Raw genomic sequence first — 17,747 nt, forward strand, 5'->3', positions numbered from 1 at the left:
CTTATTCAACTAAACTTTAAAGTATTACAATATCTTTTAGAACTTTTATTTAGTTAGAATGAAATACTTCCTTTTATAAATAATTGTTAAAAAAGGCTAAATCTAGCTATTTCAGTATTAATCAATAATCATATAAAGTTGATAATATATTATTAATATACTTTAATCTGATATAATATAGCTTAAAGCTTATAAAACATAAGAATAATCTTTTTATTATATAGCTTAATAATTAATTTAATCGTCTTATAGCTAAAGTATTAAGAATAGATACTAAATATATATATCAAGGAATTTTGTAGATTATCTTTTATTTATGATATTAAAGTAATGTAATAATTTATCTTTAAAGATCTTAACAATATTAAGTAATAGTAATAGAATTAGTAAGTTATCTATATATAATAACAAAAATAGCCTATTATGAAAAATTAAGTATTAATTAGAGATGTCTTATAAGAAGTCTTTGATAAATAAATATCTCTAATAAAATTAAATTACACTTAAAATACTTATTTAGGTTTATATAAAATCCTGCAAAGGAGATTATATATATTAAGATGATCTTAGTCAAATAGCTTCAAAAGTCCTATATATAATCTCTCTTTTGATAAGATATATAAGAATATTATAATAATATTAATATGATAAAGATATTATCTATAATAAATAATCACTATCATTGATATCTTGAATATTATAGATTTAGTAATTAGGATGTAAACATTACTGAATTTAATAATATATTAGTAAAAGCCTTTACTTATTAAATAAATTCTATATATCTTATTTAATTTTATCTTAAATATCTATTCCAATAAAAGTAAACTTTATATAAGATTATTAAGATATATTATTATAGATATAGTTATTAAATTCTATTATAAAAATTTAAATTTATACTATTAATATATTAATTAAAGGAGTATAGAATTCTAAGTCTAATATAGTAGTTTTAGTTAATTAATGAAACATCACTTTATCTAATTTAATATATTAATAATATCCTTAACTTCCTCTATATCATCTCATATCTTTATAACAGTACCCTTAATATTAACTAAAATCTTTCCTTCATTTTAATCTCCTTTATTCTTTCTTGTTTCTTTTAATTCCTCTTTATAAGCTACTTTAGTAATATATTAAAAAGGTTAATAAATGTAATTAGGTTAAGTATAATAACCAAGCTATATTGAGGGATTTTATTAAAAAGAGGATAAGAGTTCTTAATGAACTCAAGTAAAATATAATAATTAGGATTTAATTCATATTCTATTATATCTTAGCTGTTAGTCTATAATAATAAGATCTCATCTAATTTTAGAAGATTCCTTTAGTATATTCTTATTCAAGTTAATATATTAAAAATAGACTAGAGATCTAGTCTTAACATTATTTAATAACCTATCATCTTATTTATACATATACGAATAGAGCTTATATATTATTAGACTAAGTTATACTAATATATAATTATATAAAACTTACCTATTAATATCTAATAACTATATTCAATCTCTTATAAAATATTTTTCTAACATATAAGCTTCTTAGCTATAATTCTTATAGTCTTAATTTTTATTTCTTTAGGTATTCTTAATTACTAATATAAATATAGTCATAACATTATATATAGATATAGTGTTTTGGTATTATAAATTTCTTAAGCTTAAAAAAAGATAAGTTGTAAATTCTCTTAAAAAAAATATAATTCTTAATTGCTTAGAGAATAGATATTATTTTATTTTAGAGTTATTTATAGCTTATTACCTTTATAATAAGATAAAAGCCTTATAGAAGGTCTTTGTTATAGATTTATCACTTAATAATATTCAAAATATCTTTATAAGTAAAGCTTTTTTAAATTAATATATAATAGTCTAAGATATAATCCTAAAGCTTCGCCTTATATTAGTCAAGTCCTTTCTTAGGTATATATAGCTATTTATTAGTTATATAAAAATTTAGAAGATATAGTTAACTATCTAAGATAAAAGAGAGTCGTAGTTCTTATCTTAAAGTCTTTCTTATAATAAGAGAATTATTAAACTTAATCTATCCTCTACAAGAGCTTAATTTTACACTAGGTATTGAAGAAAATCATAATAGAAATTTAAAATCTCTATTATATTTCTCTAAAAAAAGAATAATACCCTAATATATCTTAATTTTAAGAAGGTAAGATGAATACTTAAAGAGATCTATCTATCTTATTAATATATAATAGATTAGGCTCTTAAAATTCTTATTAATCTATATTAATTATATAATATAGAGATATACCTAATAGCTCTAGATAGAGTATTATAAAGATAGTAATAATAGTAATATATTTCCTAAGTAACCTAGATGGCTAGTCGGCCTAGACGCCCTATTAACTTTAATTAATTTAAACTAGTATAATTCACCTAAGATAACGTAATATTAAATATCTAAGCTATTTAATTAAATTTAGATAATACGTTCTCTTATAACCCTAGATATTATACTTAGAGTATCTTAGTGGCGCCCTAGGTTATCGTTTTTATGCTTCTACTTAACTAGTTAGCTAGTTAAATAAAGCTTTAATTTAACTATTTTAATTATTTTAAGCTAGTTCTTAAAGCTTAGTGATAGATAGGCCTTCTAGAGCTAATATCTAGAGCTTAGAACGTGCTTTTTTCTACTCTTCTTTCTCTACACTAGCGCGTAAGAGCTAGTTCTTATAAGTTAGAAAAGCTATCTTTTATATTATAATTTAGTACGCTTTAAATACCTAATCTATAGTAGAATTAACTAGGCTTAGTAGGCTCTTAAAGCGCTTTTATAAGAGCTCCTTAATTAAAGAAGCTTACTTTTAAAGCTATTTATAATTTAATAGTATCTTAGGCTCCTATATACTACTTTAGCTTCCTTAAGATAGTAATAATATAGGCGTCTAGAGCTAGATATTAAGCTTTAAAATAACTTAATTTAGGTTATATAGAACTAGACTAGTTACTAAGAAGCTATTCTTAATTATTTCTACTTTAAAAGCTTTAATTTAAGCGTCTAGAAAGGTATCTAAAAAGTCTAACTTATTAATATAGTTCTAACCTTACTATATTATATCCTTAATATACTTTCTATATATATACTTTAAGATAGTAAAATAACCTATATCTAGAGATTATAAAAGATATAATAAGTATAGTAGTATATAGATTAGAATAATATAATTTTTAAAGTAAATTTTATTAAATTTTAGAGTTAGATAGCTTCTATAACTATTAAGAACTAGAAGTTAATATATCCCCTTTAACCTTAAGGAAGTTAATAAAATAAAGATATTTTTAAGTTAGTAAAGTCTAATCTTATCTAAAGGTCTATTTATTTAGACTAACCTAGAATTACTAATTACCTAGAAGCTTTATCTCTTTAGCCTAGCCTTTAATATAAAGTTTTCCCTTAAAGATAACTATTAAAGGAAGGCTATATCTAAATATATCTATATACTTAATCGCGGTGACCTATTTACGATTTCTAGGCTATAAAAGAGAGCGTTGACTATAATATTCTACTCTTATAATAACTTTTATAGTTACTATTAAGTCTATTATAAACCCTATCTTATTAAAGTTATAGATATTATCTTTATAGATCCTATACTTTAAGGTTATCTTTTAAACTAGGTTAAACTATTCTATAATAATCTTTAGGTCCTTATACTTTACCTATTTATAACTATAATATCTTAAGTAGACCTCTATAAATAGCACTTATCTATATAGATATCTATAGATATCTATACTAAGAGGCGGGCTTAAGCCTTGATTTTAGGCTCGCGAGCTTTTGCGAGCCAGTCCACGAGCCTAGCCTGAAGCTTATGGATATCTAAACTTTAATTTATTACTAAATATAGATATTATGTCTAATGCATACTAATTTTGGGGGGAATTTTTTAGTATTTTAGGTGGGTTTGAGGTTTATAGTAGAAATATATATATCATTATAGATAGGGGTCTTAATATATATTAAAATAGAGGTAGTTATTAAGAATATAAAATTAGTCATCAAAATTATATAGACTAAATAGGTTTAGCGCAAGGAGTTATGCTACTAAGGAAAAATCCATGGATATCCATGGATATTCATATTTTCTAGACGGGCCGGGCTAGGTGCCCTAAAAAAGCTCGCGAGCTTTAGCGAGCCAGGCCCGTTTATAGAGGTCTAATCTTAAGAACCTTATTTTAGGCTCTAGGTATTATTTAATATAGTTAGAAACCTAGTTTTTACTAATAGTTTAAATTAGGGTTATCCTATATATAGAAAGTAAGAGATTAGCTATTTCTTAGACTATAAAAGGATATAGTACTACTCTATATATATCTATAGAGATTACCTATTCTTTAAGTAAATTCTCCTTAATTTTAGTTAATTTAAACGATTTTTAATATAACTTAACGCGATTATAGACTTTATATATCTAGTTATAGAGTGTTAATTTAGGTATATTATATATATATACTACTTTACTAATTTAATATTATTTTCTAATCTACTTTTAGATTACACTTAAGAATTACTGTTTTCTTCTTCTCTTATCTGTAAATTATAGTATCTATAGACGCTAAAATCATTAGAAAAATAAGACTAGTATTAAACACTAAGCTCTTAATAAATAGTAGTTAATTTTATAGATATATTCTATTAATAATTACTAATATTATAAATCATTTTGATTATTTAAGAATTACTAATTTTTATAAGAGAAGTGTTTACTTTCAAAAGATAACTAAGCTTATTAATATATTTGATTATTAACTTATCAAAACCCTAAAGATATTTATAGATAGCTTATAATATTTATAATTAATAATCTATATTATAATATATTTAATTTATTTTATTGGAATAAAGGATCTAGAGTTATAAGAATTATAAAAAGGATAAAGGTCCTTATTAAGTCTTTATTTATTTAAGAATAATAATTAGAGGATCAAATTTTAGATTAGCAAAGATAAATCTTTATAGATAATTACTTAGTTTGATAGAAGTTAATTTAAATCTAAGAATTTTTAAAGGGATTTTATCGATCCTTAGATATATGTAAAAGAGTATATAGATATCTATCTTAGTAAATAAGTAAAGTTAATAACTATAAAAAGGGACTTAAATTCATATATAAAAAGAGAATATCTACTAATTTCTATTTTAATATATTTAAAGAAGGTTTCTTTTATTATTATAAACCTAGGTTTTTATTCTATTAAGATAATATAAGAATTCATATATCTTTAAGTATAAGAGTAGTTTAAAAATTATAAAAATTATATTAAAGATTAGCCCTTATACTTAATTAATTAAAATTCTATTAAATTAGTCTAGTAGATATCTAAGCTTAAATTATAGTAGCTATATCTTTATCTAGTATTTATAGGAATATCTAAAGACGATTAATAGTACTTTAAGGAATCTATAGTAAAAGCCTAGAGATAATTAGATTAAGATATTATAAATAGCTTAATATTAAGCATACTAAGATATTTAGGTATAATATATATAGCTCAAGGATATGATATAAAATATCAAGAAAATTTTGTTTTTAATAAGGATATATGATTACATATATTTTAAATAAAATTTAGTAGGATAGTATATTATTCTATATACGTATATATTTGTTAAGTATAGGATTAAAAACTAAAATTCTATAGACTTTTTTATAAAGAGTATATTATTAATCCTTATTAATAAAATAGCTATTAATTGCTATAAAAACTTAAGAAATAGAAAATATCTAATAATTAAGGGTAATTAATATCTTTATATACTTAAGTAGCTTTTATAAAATATTTAAGAATTATATTATAATATACATATATACTCTTTATTTAACTAATAATAATATCTTATATCCAATTAAATTACTTTTAGTGCTTAGACTAATAAGTCATATATTATTAGATCTGACTTATCCTTTTAAACCTACCCTGAAGTTATTAATATACTAATTTAAGAGTAATAATATCATTATAGAAAATATATAACGTTCTCTTTTAGTAAGACTAATATATCTAAATAGTAAAGACATATATTAAAATAATAAGAAAATATATTAAGATAAATATAATTAAAGAAAGTTAGAATTAAGAGGATCTAAGATTTTCTAGCTACTAGATAAGTTAATAGTAAAAAGCTATAAATACCTTATAGTTAGATATCATATATACTCAATATTATCATAAATTAAGGATAAAATATGTCTAAGTATTAATAATAAGCTATAATATATAATATAAGATAGGAGAAGATAAAGAGTAAGATTAATCTATAATAAGAGTTTTCTAGCCCTTTATAAAATAGAAAAAAAGTCCTAAGCTAAAGATAAATCAATAATTATCTAAGTAATCCCTTCTTTTTATAATATCTCTATTAAGAGCTTTCTAATTGATAAATAGAGTCTTCAATAGATCTAATTTATTAAAATATATCAATAACTTAAAAGAATCAATAGGAACTTACTTATAGCTTATTAAAATAAATTCTATTAATAATCTTCTAATAATCTATTATATTTTATTTTATTCTATTAATATAAGACGAACTTATCTAAAAACTATTTATAATCTATATCTAATTTATCTTCTTCTACTTCTAAGAACTAATATATTTTAGAATAATTACCCCCTAAGAACTATAATTTTATTTACGAGTGAGTCTAGTATCTATAAACTTAACGAATTAGAATTAAATAAAAAAAAAGCTATAGTAAATTATTTAATATATGAAAATCTTAAATATCCTTTAAGGAATATACTGTATCTTTATATACTTAAAGTTTATATATTTATATTATTTTAAGCCTTTTTGATTAATTTACCTTTTTACCTTAATACTATATAATTATGTCTGAGATTGGTAGGGTAACTGGTTACTAATCTTAGGGAATTAAATCAGATGAACAAGGCGATGTGGTCAAGCTAAGCTAATTCAGGGTCTTCTTAGGAAATTCTTAGGATAGAAAATGGAGAAGAAATTGGCATGAGATTTAAACTATTCTACCGAAAATACGAGAACTAAATACCTAAGATTTAGAGAAGAAATTAAATAGAATAAATAAATCAAGTAAAATATCATATAATATAACATAAATGAAATAGCGGAGAATTCCAGTAAAAAAGTGCGAACTTAGAGAATACGTAAGGACTCTATTCTCTAATATACCCCCCTAGATTTAATAGCATATTAAATCTATATATTTAGTAAGTAAATCCCATAAAATTTATTAAATTCTAGAATATAACTAAGGAAATATAACGGGTTAAACTATTAAAATTAACTAGACTAGTTAGATATAAGATACTATATATTAACTATACTAAGCTATTCTATAAAGCGTTATTATTATTAGGATAAAAGATACTTAATTAGTCTATTAGTAGGTATCTCTAAGGTTAGAACCTACTTAATTAGTAAGTTTCTATTCTAGACTTCTTAACGTAGCTAGTTCTATTAAATATCTATATATTTTAGCTTAGTCTTAAATATTAAGTCCTACTTAATAAGGAGATTAACTGTTTATTAGTTATTATATTATAGGATAAAGGGCTCTTTAAGATCGAACTTAATTAATCGAAATAACTATTTAATCTAATATAACTATTTAGTGGCTACTATTATAGATAGAAGCTTAGCTTTAGTTATTAACGTAGTAATAGTACGCTACTTACGCGATTTCTAGTTAATAGCTCTACTATATAACGAGAAAATATACCCTTCTAAGCTCTTTTAATCAGGATTATCCATAAAGCTAGCGTCTAAGGTAGCCTAGAATAGCTAAGTAGCTAGCTTACGCCTATTAAATTTAATAGTAAGGTATTTCGTCCTATATAGATATTTAATAACATAATCTACTATAGTAATATATAACGCACGTGCCTTAGTTAAGAATATAGATAGAGCTTATAATAAGAAGTATATATCTAGTTATATAGATATAACGTTAAAAAGAAGGCTTCTAATACGCTATTAATATCTATTTAGAGTGGTATGTAATAGAGGTGGTTTAGTCTTAAATTCCGTTAGTCTTTTAGATAGTAATAGGGTCTTAGGTATGGTATATCTAGTAAGGTTAAAATAGTAAGTAATTTTATTAATATATATGTCCTATAAGATCCATAATCGATAAGTTACACGTTCTTAGATAATTCATATCCCGATAAAATAAGATAATTCTCTATAATCTTTTATCTTAAAGCGGTTATAAAGGAATGACCTAATTTTCTACGCTAATTTAGCGTATTTCTAATAATATATTATTAGTATATCATCTATAAAGACTATAATAATCACGTTCTATCCTATATATAGATATAGGTCTTCTAAAATTAGGTTAAGACTATATACTCTTAATGCTTCGCGGAGTTCTTATTATCATAGAAATGGGGTAATTTAGAGACTATATAGGGCTTAAAGAAGCTTTAAAATATATCCTTTCTATCTAAATCCTAGTGGATAATAATAGAAAATATCGTCTATTAGCTAACTATTTAAGAACGTATTAATAGCGTCTAATTATATAGTTTTAAGGTTAAATGCGGCTATAATAGCTAATAGAATATATAATATAGTAACGGCGAGCGTGGTAGCGCGCGTATCACGATCCTCTATGATCTACTAGTCTCTATATGTATATAAGCGCGCTTTATACCTTATAATATACCTATTTTAGTCCGTTTTATAGGCGAATACCTACCTAATAGGTAGGATTTAGTATATTAGATATGATTTCTATGGAATGGGTCTATACTTAATATAAGCCTAAGAAATAAGGTCTTTCTTAACTAGAATCTATGCTTTTATTTATTCTAGCTTCCTAAATTCTATCTCTATTACTTCTCTAAATTAGACTCGAAATTCGTGTGTTTTAAGGTTATAATAACCTTCTAGAGGTAGTGGAATATCCTTAATATAAGCCTTCTTTAGCTAGCTTATTAGCGCGGCAGAGAACGCCTAGATAAATGGAAATAGGGTAAGATTTAACTTAAAATGTTTTACGTTATAATCCTTAAAATCTACGTTATATATGCTATTAAAGGCACGTTTTAGGCGGTTATTTACTATGTCTTCTATAGACTCTAAGTCGTCTGAATCATAGGTAGGATTATTATTAAATATTAGATATTCTAATACATTAAATCGTGAATTATTAACTAGGATCATAGGTCTTATTACTAATATAGCGGGTCTATCTACCTAGTTTATTTTAGCCAAAAAAGACGGTTCTAGGAGCTAGTTAATTTTAGCTAAAGAAGATGGCTCTAGGGACTAATTAGGTAATCCCTTTATGGTCTCTGGTGTATATGGAATATCGCCTAAGACCTTATCCTCCTTATCCCCCTTAGAATATATATCCTATATTTCTACTTATTCTAACGTTATATTTTCTATATTTTCTACTCTCTACTTATTATCTAGTATATCGAGATCTATAATTAGAGAGTTAAATTCTACCTTATTAAGGTAGCTAATAATAGATCCTGAATCGTTAAAAACCTTATATTTCTAGCGCTTAATCTAGTTAGTTAGCTTAAAAAAACTAGTCTCGTCGAAAATATAGTCTCTTACATAAATAACCTTATTACGGGATGGGATCTAAATTCTCTAGATATTTAAAGCTATATATCTAACTAGATAGCTAATTTAGGCTCTTAGACTAACTTTCTATGATTATATAGTTAATAGAATGCGTATATATGCCTTATACCCATAGACTTAGAGATTAGAAAGAGATAGCTTTAGGTCTATATATCTAGGTAGATTAATCCTAGTCTCCATAAGCGCGTTATATAAAGCTTAGTAGGGCGTTACCTAATTTAGTCGTCTTATAGGGGTCCGATTTAGTAAATAGACCATAGAATTCGCTACTTTAGGCCATAGCGAGCTTAGAAGACCTACTTCAATCAACATAGAGTGGCATAATTTAGTAATTCGTGCTCTAGCACGCTTAGAATATCTATTCTGCTCTAGCTAACCAGGTAGCGTATAATGGTATTAAATTCTGAGTTATATATAGTTAATCTAGGTAAATTATGATAAATTCATATTACCATCTATATAGAGTACCTTAACCTAAATTCCAAATTAACGCTTTAGAAAGGCAATCTTGGCTCTTAAGTCATCTATAATATCTATCTTACTTAATAGATTAGTTAAAATATGGTAACTAGTTATGGGATAAGATACATGACTAATATATTATACCTAATTATGAGTACACTATATATAGGTAAGATCCTAGTGGATAGCCTTAAATAGGGACGTTCTGGTTGTTATAGGATACCTTGATATCTAACGTTTTGCCTTACTAAGCTAATACGTCTCGTAAATATATAGAAATATTAACATCTTATCGATCTTGATGCTAGTTATCGAATCCTAGATGTGCTATACTACTTCCTTACTTATATAACCTAGACGCTTATAGACAAGCTCTATAGTTACCTTAGTTATATAGGGACTAGACGACGTCCTATAGGTAACTAGTTAAATTAGTAAGACGTTTAATTATATATATATGGTAGTTATATTAGGCTTATAGAGGCTATTAATATAGTAGTTTAACGTGAGAAATGCGTTCTAAAATACGTTCTCTTTATCCTATTTAACTAGTAATATACTAGTTTAATAATCTACCTTATATAACTAGTTACTAGCTTTACCTTTAAGATAGCTAGTCTAGTCATTAAGATACATACCTACTATATATGCACGCGAGGTGGAAATAAGGTTAATATGGAATAATAGGGAATATGCGACGTTATAGAGGTCAAAGTAGCTATTTCCCTTAGTTAGCTAGAACGAGACTAATCTAATACCTAGAACTAGCGTTCTAGTATCTCTAACTTTAATATATATACTCCGTTCTATGAAATTAGAGAATAGCGATCTATTATTATATATATATATATTTAACCCTATATCAAAGGCCTAATCTAGATAATTCTATGGTGCTAAAATGTGGTATAATATCTAAATTAGGGTCTTTTATGGTTGATTTAACCTAATCTAGTTAAATATAGTTAGTATACTGACCGCGTTAGCACCTATATTATCCTTTTTAAACTTATCTAAGGCTATCTTGAATGGTAAGCTCTTACTAGTTACTCTCTTAAAGCGTAAATCCATATCTTTATCCTATATATAATTCACTAGTCTCTTTAATAGATTAAGGTAGGTATAGTCCTAGAATTAGTGATTTCTATTATTTAGTATATTCTAATAGGGATAGCGAGGTATCTATTTAGTTGATTTACCTAATTTAGACTATTCTACTTAGTCTAGAATATCCTAGAACGTGGTATATAACTAGTAGAATAAGGTCGTCTTAGGTTTTTTAATATCGAGATTCTAGCTAAAACTTAGATAAAGTTCGTTAAAATCCACTTAAATATTTTTCTTAATCTTTGATATGACCTCGTTATAGGTTCGGTTATGCTATAATAGGGTAATATTATACATAGTGTCTATAAAGTCTAGAGGTATATAATCCGTCATCTATATAATAGTAATTCCCTCTATAATACCTTCATGATATATTATCTATACCTAGATGACCTAATCCTTAATTTTCTAACCCTAAGATAGGCCCTAGATCGTCTTCCTCTACTGTTTTTTGACTATTCTCTGGTATAAGACGTCTCGCTAATTATATAGGAGATATAATGCTCGTAGCATCTTAAATCTAGTTATTTTATTAATTAAAAACTCCTTTATTAACTTATTAATCGTAGATTATAGGGCAATTTCTACTTTACGAATTCTCTCTAACATATCTTTAACCTCTAGGCGACGTTTAACTTATCTATTATATAATGCATTATCCACGTTAATATCTATAATATCTAGTACCCTAGGTAAAGCTACTTAAGGTGTATTCTGTTCTAGGTTAATATAATCCTATATAGTTTACTACTTAGTAAGACGCTTAATTTGGGTATACTAGAGTTACTAGGTAGTAGGACCTGTTAGAATCATATCTATAGATGTAGATATGGTAGAAGTAAGGTCAAAATGAGGTCAAAGTGAGAGATATATGAGAGATAATTGAGGCTTAAAGAATAGGACGTGATTTTTGGGGACTTAGAGATTCATATAGAGGATTCTGAGGATTCTGGACGTTCTGGAACGTTTAAGGATATGTAAATTATCGAATTCTAAGCTTAACGAGCTTAATTTTGGCGAATATAGAGATGAGGTAGAAGAATATGATAGATAATATTATAGGGTAGGCCCACAAGATCAGTCCAAGCTCTACCTAAGCTCTACTAGGTAGGATATTAGAATTTAACGTTGAATTCTCTATGGAATATAGAATAGAAAAAATATATAAAGAAGGAAGAATTCTCCACACGAAAATGGGGTATATATAGTAGGATATTACTGGAATTTTCTAGCAAACTTGCAGAATTTTCACCCATAAATAACAAACATAAACAACAAACACATAAATTATATATTTATATAACATAAACACACAAACACGTATAGATACATGTAGGTAACACACACGTCACATGTGTGGATAGAGAACACAAATTCTGACTTAGAATTGCGTCAAAAATGGTGAAATATGAAAATATCATAATTCAGAGGTAATTCTATAAGGCTCTAGCTAACTAGCAGGCTTAATAGAATAGAATATAAGATATCTCTAGACCAGAGACTATCTCGGAATAACCCACACGTATAGCTACGTGTGGTCAAAACGACCTAAATCATGTCTATCTAAGGTTAGCAGGGTAATTAGTTACCAATCTCAGGAAAAAACGACACGAATAGCGTCAAAATATATAAGGATATTATTATACTTAGAGAGGGCACACCAGGCTTATAACTATCTAAGATTAGCAGGGCAACTAGTTACCAATCTTAGGGAATTAAATCAGATGAATAAGGTAATATGGTCAAGCTAAGCTAATTCAGGGTCTTCTCAGGAAATTCTTAGGATAGAAAATAGAGAAGAAATTAGCATGAGATTCAAACTATTCTGCCGAAAATACGAGAACTAAATACCTGAGATTTAGAGAAGAAATCAAACAGAACAAACAAATCAAGTAAAATATCACATGATATAACATAAATGAAATAGCGGAGAATTCCGGTAAAAAAGTGCGAACTCAGAGAACACGTAAGGACTCCATTCTCTGACAAATTATTATATATCTTAACTACTAGTAATATACTAATTAAGCCTCCTATTTTAATTAGCTATATTAAGCTATACTATCTACTTTCTATATAGATTAAATTACATAGTTACTAACTTATCTTTAAAATACCTTTTAGTATTAAATCTAATTTTAATATATTCTAGCTATATTATAATACTTTAAAAATTCTAAAATAAAGTAGATAGTATAGTTTATTATCTACTTATATTTAGCCTTACTTTACTAATTCTATAATTATAGAAAATATAATATTAAAGTACTTAGTTAATAAGCGCTAAATCTAGTCTAGGATAGGATACTTAAAAAATATTATAATCTAAATAATCGTTTACATATATTTTATATAGAATAAGATAATAAGTATTATAAAAACTTAGGTTTAGTGTACTTTAAGTAACCCTTATTATATAGTAAAGATATAGCTTAGTCGCTTCCTTAATATATATAAAAAGGTCACTAGATTATTATAAATAAGCTCTTTTAAGATTATATAAGATCTTATAGATAGCTAGTTTAAATTAACTATAACCCTATAAAAGTCTTAGTAGATAATATAGAAAATTTAAAATATAGAGAGAGCATGAATAAAATAATATATTAAATAACTTAATATAATAAATATAGAAGGTATAACGCTAGAAAAGCTAAAAGAATATAAAAAATGATAATTTAGTATAGTTTAATAGTTTAGTATGGCTAACTAACGTATTTCCTAAGCAACCTAGACGCCTGGTTGGCCTAGACGTCCTAACCAAAACGCGTTAATTAATTAGACCTATCTTCTTTAACTAACCACTATGCCACTAGATCGCTCTTAAAAGCGTTAAAACTTGATAGAATAAGAGGGTTATATCTTACTTACTATCTAGGCTTAGAAAAAGCAGGAAAAATTGTCGATTAGTGAAGTAGTATATATATACAATATACCTAAATTAACGCTCCACAACTAGATATATAGAGTCTATAACCGCGTTAAATTACGTCAAAAATCGTTTAAATTAACTAAAATTAAGGAGAATTCGCTTAAAGAATAGATAATCTCTATAGATATATATAGAGTAGTACTACGTCCTTCTATGGTCTAAGAAATGGCTAATCTCTTACTCGCCATACGTAGAACTACCCCGATTTAAACCGTTAGTAAAAACTAGGTTTCTAACTATATTAAACGATACCTAGAGCTTAAAATAAGGTTCTTAAGACGCTATAATTATAAGTAGGTAAAGTATAAGGACCTAAAGATCATTATAGAATAGTTTAACCTAGTTTAAAAGACGACCTTAAAGTATAGGATCTATAAAGATAATATCTATAACTTTAATAAGATAGGGTTCGCGATAGGCTTAATAGTGACTATAAAAGTTATTATAAGAGTAGAATATTATAGTTAACGCTCTCTTTTATAGCCTAGAAATCGTAAATAGGTCACCACGATTAAGTATATAGGCGCATCTAGATATAGCCTTCCTTTAATAGTTATCTTTAAGAGAAAACTTTATATTAGAGGCTAGGCTAAAGAGATAAAGCTTCTAGGCGACTAGTAGTTCTAGATTAGTCTAAATAGATAGACCTTAGATAAGATTAGACTTCACTAGCTTAAAAAGATCTTTATTCTATTAACTTCCTTAAGGTTAAAGGGGATATATTAACTTCTAGTTCTTTTAATAGTTATAGAAGCTATCTAACTCTAAAATTTAACGAAATTTACTCTTAAAATCATATAATTCTAATCTATATACCACTATACTTATTATATCTTTTATAGCCTCTTAATATAGGTTATTTTACTATCTTAAAGCGTATATATAGAAAGTGTGTTAAGGATATGATGCGGTAAGGTTAGAACTATATTAATAAATTAGACTTTTTAAACGCCTTTCTAGATACTTAAATTAAAGCTTTTAAAGTAGAAATAATTAAGAATAGTTTCTTAGTAACTAGTTTAGTTCTATATAACCTAAATCGAGTTATTTTAAAGCTTAATATCTAGCTCTAGACGCCTATACTACCACTATCTTAAGGAAGCTAAAGTAGCGCGTGGGAGCCTAAGACACCATTAAATTATAAGTAGCTTTAAAAGTAAGCTTCTTTAATTAAGGAGCTCTTATAAAAGCGCTCTAAGAGCCCACTAAGCCTAGTTAATTCTACTATAGATTAGGTATTTAAAGCGTGCTAAATTATAATATAAAAGATAGCTTTTCTAGCTCATGAGAACTAGCTCTTACGCGCTGGCGCGGAAAAAGAAGAGCTAAAAAAAGCACGTTCTAAGCTCTAGATATTAGCTCTAGAAGGCCTATCTATCGCTGAGCTTCGAGAACTAGCTTAAAATAATCGAAATAGTTAAATTAAAGCTTCATTCAACTAGCTAACTAGTTAAGTAGAAGCACAAAAACGACGACCTAGGGCGCCACTAAGATGCTCTAAGTGTAATATCTAGGGTCATAAGAGAACGCATTGTCTAAATTTGATTAAATAGCTTAGATATTCAATATTACGTTTTTTCGGGTGAATTATGCTGGTTTGAATTAATTGAAGTTGATGGGGCATCCAGGCCGACCGGGCGTCTAGGTTGCTTAGGAAATACGTTAAGATAGGAGGCTTAGTAAGTATACTACTACTATTTAAATTATATGATAATTATACGTCTTATATATATATAAAATTATGATTACTAATACTGAAAAGTCTATATATAAGTATATTCCTTAGTATTTCTTGTATATAAGTAATAAAATAGAGTAATAATAATAGTAATATCTAAATTAATATAAATAGTAGTATCTAATTAAGATTAATTTAGCTAGGTTATATATACTTAGACCTAAATTATATATAGAAATAGATTAAGATAGGTTTTGAATAGGGGTTTAAATTATAATTTTCATCCTGATAAGGTAGGGTTAGGTTTAAGATTATAACCTATTTATAGATTATAGCGTAGTCTATACTTAAATAAATATCTAGTTATATTTACCTTATTCTCCTAAAACTTAGGTTTTCACACTTATTTACTGAGTCATTTATATATAATATTCTTCTTTTAAGGATAGGAGGAGACTACTAGCTACCTAGTATATTAGATATAGAGGGTATTAATATCTATTCTCGAACTAGTACCTTTTTATAATTACTTAACCTTTACTTTTATAGACTCTTCCTCTTCTTTTCTTAAAACTTTTAATTCAGTTCTTTTATACTTAATTATTAAGTTTTTATTTTCTCTTTCCTCTCTTTTATTGATAAAAACTAACGTAAATAGCTAATTTGACTTTCTTAAATAATAAGGTAATTTTAATTTACTTTATAATACTCTTACTATTTGAAATTTATATCTATAGATATTATAGAAAACTTTAGTCTAATTTTTGGTAGAATTACTAGCTAACGAAAAAGATAAAAATATTACCTAAATAATTTTCTTGATTATTAACAATAGGGAGAATCATTATAACTATGAGATTTTACTTTTACTATTAGATCTTCTATATTTATATTTATCTTTAGGTTTTTTAAGGAATAATTAATCTAAGCTTTTATATAATAGAAAGGTAGATCTTTTATTTAAAAGAAGGATCCATCTATATTTAAATATCAAAAAGATACTAAGATAAAAGAAAACTTATATAAAAGGATTTTATCTATATTACTAATTACTAGGATCTTAGCTACTACAATATTTTCTATAGTTATTTTAAATCTATTAAAGTTATCTATATATTAAAGAACTAATCTAGAATTCCTATGTAAGTAAATCGTTATAGAAATATAAGAAAGTATTTTTTAATAAAATAACTAGAAAAAATAAGTGATTATATTATTTATAATCATATCTTTTAATATAGATAAGATATATTTTTTAGTCTTATTTATATAGTATAACTAAATATTTTTAATTACTTTATCTTCTATAAACCTTAATAAAGTAACCCTAGCTAATCTTTTATATAATTTAGTCTTTCCTTCCTACTCTATAGAGATATATCTAAACATTATTATTAAATACTATACTAATTTTTATACTTCTATATATTTGTCCTATTTACTTTTAACTACCTATCTTATTTCTAGTTAATTTCCTAATCTATTTAATTTTTTTTTATCTAGAATAGCTAAGATAAATATCACCATTTTAGGTATTATTATACTATGTTTATATATATATATCTATATAGATTAACTAATGTGGGTTATTAATTATATTTAAATAATGGAAACCTGAAAATAATTACCTTTCTTAGATTAGTCTATCTAATAATAAAATAGAGTGATTTTTTAAAAGATATATATAAGCTTTTATTTTTCTTCTTATCTATAAATTAATATACAAGCGAATCTAGTATTATCTCCTAGCCTATTATAGTATGTTAATCTAGTAAAGTTACTATAGGCTCCTAGGGATATTTTATTTTATTAATTAGATATTTAGAGTAAGAGAATTATTTTAGATAAATTATAGAATAGAGAATAATATAATAATCTCTTAATAAAAGGACATATAGTTTAGGTAATAAATTGATAATAGATAGAATAGCTAAAAATAAAACTTTTAATTAT

This window comes from Penicillium longicatenatum (genome assembly GCF_028827895.1).
Source record: "Penicillium longicatenatum strain IBT 33135 chromosome Unknown contig_2_segment0_segment0, whole genome shotgun sequence".
Classification (NCBI taxonomy): Eukaryota; Fungi; Ascomycota; class Eurotiomycetes; order Eurotiales; family Aspergillaceae; genus Penicillium; species Penicillium longicatenatum.